This window comes from Lithobates pipiens, unplaced genomic scaffold, assembly GCF_037356315.1.
Source record: "Lithobates pipiens isolate NorthernLeopardFrog02 unplaced genomic scaffold, aLitPip1_a1.2 Scaffold_3, whole genome shotgun sequence".
Lineage (NCBI taxonomy): Eukaryota > Metazoa > Chordata > Amphibia > Anura > Ranidae > Lithobates > Lithobates pipiens.
This window is the reverse complement of record NW_027507790.1, coordinates 78604329-78610375: the sequence shown is the minus strand read 5'-3', so window position 1 is coordinate 78610375 and position 6047 is coordinate 78604329. Positions and strand designations below refer to the sequence as shown.

Genomic DNA, 6047 nt, shown 5'->3' with positions numbered 1-6047 from the left:
GTTGTTAAGTGGTTAAGTAGACTGTGACTGCTCTCACCACATCAAGAGAATGTAGTGAATTTTCTTCCATAGAACAGGGTTATGGAAAAATTAAGGTAGAACAATATCCTGGTTTAGATAAAAACCTGATAATACCTTTGGTAAAAAGTTAGGATGAGGACACAATACCATCTTATCCTTGTGAACAATAAAAATATGTCTCTTTACAAGAAAGAGCAGCCAATTCTGATACCCTTCTTGCAGCAAATATGTTTATCAGACAATGTTTTCCTTGTCAAAAAAGGACCACAGAAATATGTTGAAAAAAGGCTGTTTTGTAATGCCGACAAAACGAAATTCAAGTCCCAAGGGTTCAGGGGTTACCTAACCGGAGATTAAGCCGCATTACCCCCTGAATAAAGTTACGAACTTAAGAATGCAAAGCAAGTGGTCATTGAAATAATACAGATAAGGCCGAGACCTGTCCTTGGAAAGCACTTAAGGCCAGCCTTATTTCTCACCCCAATCTGCAGAAAGTCAAGGATTCTACCTTTGACTTAGTTCCTGGGGTGCAACTCCTGATTTCACACCAGGAGACATATGTTTCCCAGAGTCCATAATATATAATTTTGGAGCCCGGCTCCCTTGCATTAAACAAAGTAGAAACTACTGAACCTGACAGCCCACACTTCTTCAGAGTGTGGGTCTCAATAGCCAGGACACTAACTTTAGCTTTGGTAAAGTAGGATGGAACACTGGACCTTGCGAGAGAAGGTCTGCCGTGGTGGTAGGGTCCATGGGTCCCCTACTGCCATCTTTTACGATGTCTGCATACCAAGATTTCCTGGGCCCCGCTGGGGGCCACAAGAATCAATGACTGAATGGCACAAAGTTGTCGATTTCTTTGTTGAACCTGGACGCAAACAGATCTATGTCTGGGATCCCCCATTTTTGACATATTGAAAGAAAGATATCAGGGTGAAGGGTGAATTCTTCCGGGAGCAACTGCTGGCGACCCATGTAGTCCGCCTGTCAATTTTCTATTCCTAGAATGAAGAGGCAAAGTACATTGTTTTCTGCCCAAGATAGGATATAATTCATCTTTCTCTGGGCCGCACAACTTCTTGTGCACCCTTGGTGATTAATATAGGCCATTGATGTGGCATTGTCGGATTGAATCCTGGCAGGACAATACTGTAAACTGAACGTTCAAGCCCTCAGGACCAAGAGCTCTGCCTGAATTTCTAAAATGTTAATGGGAAGGCCATTTCTGATCTGGGCCACTTCTCTTGGACAGTTGCCTCTTCCAGGACTGTTCCCCAACCTAAACAAGAAAGGTTGGCATATGTTGTTACCACTTCCCAGGTAACTGAAAGGATTTTCCCCTTAGTAGATTATTGGATAGTAACCATAAACTGAGGCTCTGACGCACCCAGGCTACAGCACCTGGTATTTCCAGGTGGTCTCTCATCCGGGTAGTAACCAGGCCCAACCCTGCTCAGCCTCCAATATTAGACGAGATCGGGCGCTACCAGGGTGATATGGCCGTAGGCTTTGGAGTCAGACACATTAGAAATGTAGAGCTTGAACCCTTTGTTCCAAGCAAATAGGATACGATTTTGTAGCAGTCTCGAATGAAACTGAGCATAAGCAACAGCCTCGAATTAAGCCACCATCTTTCCCAACAACCTCATGCAAAGTTGAATAGAAGAAATTCATCTTGCTTTGACCACCTACATCAGTTCCTTTATAGCGCTGATCTTCGCCTGGGGAAAGAATACCCTTTTCTGGGTGTACCTATGATCGGACCCAAGTATTTTAGCCTTCTTCATGGTTTTAAAGAAGATTTCTCCTAGGTTGAGAATCCGACCTAGATATTCCAGGTAGTTGAATGTGGTGACCATACTTTGGTCTAAGCAGGCTACTGACTGGTCTATCAGGAACAGATCGACTAGGTAAACATAATTGTTATATCTTGGGCCCTTAATCTGGCTAGAAGAGAGGCCAGAACCTTTGCAAACACTCAAGGTGCAGTAGCTGGACTGGAAAGCAGAGCTACAAACTGAAAATGAAGATTTTACACCTTGAGTAATAGTTACTAGTGAGCGAGGAAATAGGCATATGGAGGTATGCATCTTTGATGCTGATTGACGCCAGAATTTCTCCTCCTTGTAGGGTGGAGATAACTGATTTGGATTGACTCCACATGAAAAAAAGTGGTTATGTCCAGGAACTGAATTTAGAGTTTTGAGATCCAGAATGTCCATTCAAATTTGGCACCGTAAAAAAAAAATAGGTTTGAATCAAACCCCAACCTCTATTCTTACATGGGGACCCCCATGATCACTCTGTATCCTTAGAAACGTTTGATCTGAGAAAACGAGGAGACGGGAACTCCAGTTTGTACCCTTGAGCTATTGAGGAAGTCCCCCATTCGTCCCGACACTCTTCCTGCCAGATCCTTGAGAACTGCAGAAGAATTCCCCCTATTCGATCGAACCGGACGGTGGAAGCTGCCGTGACTGGCTGGAGGCTGATGCCTCTGGCACAGGAGAAGGAGCTTTAAAACGAAAATACAACTACTCCTTTTCTTAAATGGCAAAAGATCCCCAAATAGCTGTTTCACCACAAAAAAGAAGACTAGCTAGGAGCTTCCTACAAGGAGCTTAGCCAAGGGCGCAAAGCCTGAAGGACAGAATCTCTCATAGCAACTATTGCAAACATAAAACTGCCTCCTGGGCCTGGATACCTGTTTAAACTGGTCTATCAATGATTAAGCAATTGCTGTCAGTGCAGGCTGAGACACTCAATCTGCCAGAGAAAATTATTTTTTTTTCAATAGGAATTCCACCTTTTTATCCATTGGATCCCTAAGCATTTGAGAATTGTCTGCAGGACAAGTAAAACTTATTCACAGAGGCTATAGCAGCGTTAATTGCTGGTATACCCTACTTAGTGAATTTCCTCCACTATAGGATAAAGTATAAAAACTTTTTAGGAGGGAAAAAAATTCTTATCTGGGTGATCCTCTCAGATACAAAAAAGCTTTTCCAGCAATGAATGGACAGGAAAAGGCATGCACAACTTGAGGAGGCTTTAGTGAACCCAAACACTCAATTAAGGATACACAAATGTGGAGCGATCATTCAGCAAGAAATTGCACCATAAATCTTAAGATTGGAACAGCTGATTCTCCCGCATTTGACACCTCAGAAGAGGAGATCAGCCTCACCACGGTCCCCTGAGGGAATTCGTCTTCTGCTGCCCTTAGTTCCTCAGTTTGAGGGTCCTGGGTAATGGAAGAAAACCTGTCGCATTTTGACCCACACTGGGATGCGATTAAAGTAGCTAAACTTTTTTTTCATTATAAAATAAACAGGGGCTGCAGTGTTAAAAACAGTTGCAGAAATTTCATGGCCCTGATGCTCACTTTGACCAGCCACCCCCTCTCAGGGGAGGATGCCATTTGTAGAGATGAGTAGGCTTTCCAGAGCTTGAGGGAGACCCTTTTAGCTCTTTTTGGGGGGTGTTTCAACCCCCCCTTCTGACCATAGCCCGATGCACAAAGCAGAGGTACTACCAAAAGAAATCGCATCCACTGCTTGAGCAATAGTTCAGCTACTGCCGCTGCTATTAATGCTCACCCTGAGGCAAATAGTAAATGTGTCAAATAGTAAATGCCTGTATCACTAAAGCGTCTTTAATGCTCTTCTTCGCTCTATGTCTGTGTAAGAGCAAGGAGTTCCTGTAAAGTGCAGCCTGTCCAAATGTGTAGTGGGAGAACTGTGTCTGGTGAGATGCTATACATGTGCCCCAACAAGCACACGGGCCATCACCAGTGTCATGGCATATGCAGGGAGAGGCCATAATGCCTTTTGTGGTTCTCTACCATAACTTCACGTGCACCTGGTTTTGTTGTTACTATGGTCTTATTTAACTATTTATTTTCAACTCACTACATTTGAATACTATTCATGGATATTATTTTTATTTAACATAGACCTGTTGAATGTTCTCATTCCTGCTCACCTTCACACACTATGAGGACTGGTGATCTGTGTTCTGGGGACCTTGTGTGTGCTCCACTGGTGCGCAGGCTCAGACTACCTCAGATCCCGGGAGACAAACCTTTCTGGCCCTGGCTCCATACTCACCTTACATCAATGTACTTAATTTCATGTAAGCACCCAGGATTGGCAATTTGCCTGTTCCTGTTATTCCCAGTGCCATATTAGACTAATTATATCCTATATTTTGTAGATACATTCAAGCATCTTCCCCTGATGAAGTGTGCTATACGCAAAACACGTTTGGCATCTAGGATGCAGTCATATGCTTGCTAATAGAAAACAATCTAGATCCACTATCGACAACCAATAATATTGACACCATATATATTTTATAATATTGCAATGTGCCGCTCAGATAATATGTCTGTGTGTATATATATATATATATATATATATATATATATATATATATATAAATTTATGGAAAACTTTTATCAATTCATCTCATGTTGTGAAACCAATATGTATGCCATTTTATTCTTGTTTTCCATGCCCTATGTGTTTATAAATTATATTATTTATCTTTGCATGATTGTCATGTATTTATTTATCCAATTATGTTAATCAAATGCTTTACAACCTAACCTCCACTAGTCAATAACCTCATCTAAAGTCCCAATTTCCCTTTTGTGTACTTGAACCAGGGATGGAGACACATCTATATGTGCCTCATTTTAAGTCCCAACCCCCCCCCCCCTCCTCCCATATTCTCAATTGTACTGTGTGAAACAAGTCTACAAGACTGTATTGGTGTCTTTTGATGTCATCTCTGTGATTAATAAATGGCAATTGGACTTTCATTGATGTGCAGCCATTTCTTCTTTACTGGATGTAAATGCATGCCTGAAAAGGGCAAGAATTTGCACCGCTGTTGGTAACGCTGAAAAGGAAACTACTGCTAAAAATGTGTTTATCGCTTTACTAAATTCTCCCTGACAGACAGAAAGTAACAAAGCCAAGAATACTGTGTATCGTAATTACAAATACAAAAGAAAACCTTTACCTGGAAAGGACATAGTACAAAGTTTCCCTGCAGCAAGATTTTATTGTTTTTTCACATCATGAGTGGTATTTGCAACAAACTGCCTTGACTGGTTACTGATGCCTGATTCTTAAAAACAGGGTAACCGGTCCTCTCAGCACCACCCTTATAGTTTACTTTACGACACATAGAAACCAGGGTGGTTGATAAAGCTGCCCTTCTTAATGACCAGTACCTCATTCACCACTCTAAAGCCTCGTTCACACCATGTGTAGAGATGAGAGTTTTTCTGCACCTGTTTCTGCAATAAACAAAAATAAAAGAATTGTTCTCTATGTGACCTGTTTGCACCACTGCACTGGCATCATGTGTGGATTTTTTCTGCAACCTGTATGACTAATCCTATCACTTCCTGCCTCTCTATACTGCCAGAGAGAAACATGCTGTGTTGCATAGCAACAAAGATGCTTCAGGGTCCCTGCAAAGGTGGAATGCAAACTTGTTCACTGTAAACGTACTCCAATTATGACCTTATATAACGTGTTGTGCTGGCAGCAATGTCACAAACAATTGCTACAGTGATGACAGGGAAGTTCTGTGCTCCCCTGTCGCCTCCCATACAGCTACCCAAAGCACAGCTTATTTACCTGCCAATCGTTTTTCTGCTAACCCCTCCCACTGACTGTGCCTGAAGAAAGGAAGACTTAGAATCCTGTAATGACATCACAGGCTTGAAAATTTGGAAAAAAAAAATACACTCATGTATATAAAACAAATATATTCCTATCATTTAAATTATAAGAGGGAACCAGAGAAAGGTTTGTTGGTATGATTGCTTATGGATTCACTTTAAAAAGACAACAATTTCCTTGTTTATTCTATACTGATATATAATCACACACATAGGTTGGACTTGATGGACTTATGTCTTTTTTCAACCTCACCTAATATGTAACTATGTAATATATTCTCTCCATTATAGTAATTTGCTATTTAGAGACCAAGCCTGAAGAGCA

General features: G+C 41.5%; 1 pseudogene; it reads right to left on the bottom strand.

Moving 5' to 3' along the window:
• Window positions 1-1413: 1413 nt before the first annotated feature.
• LOC143941609 (5S ribosomal RNA) lies at window positions 1414-1532 on the bottom strand (annotated as a pseudogene).
• Window positions 1533-6047: the final 4515 nt, after the last annotated feature.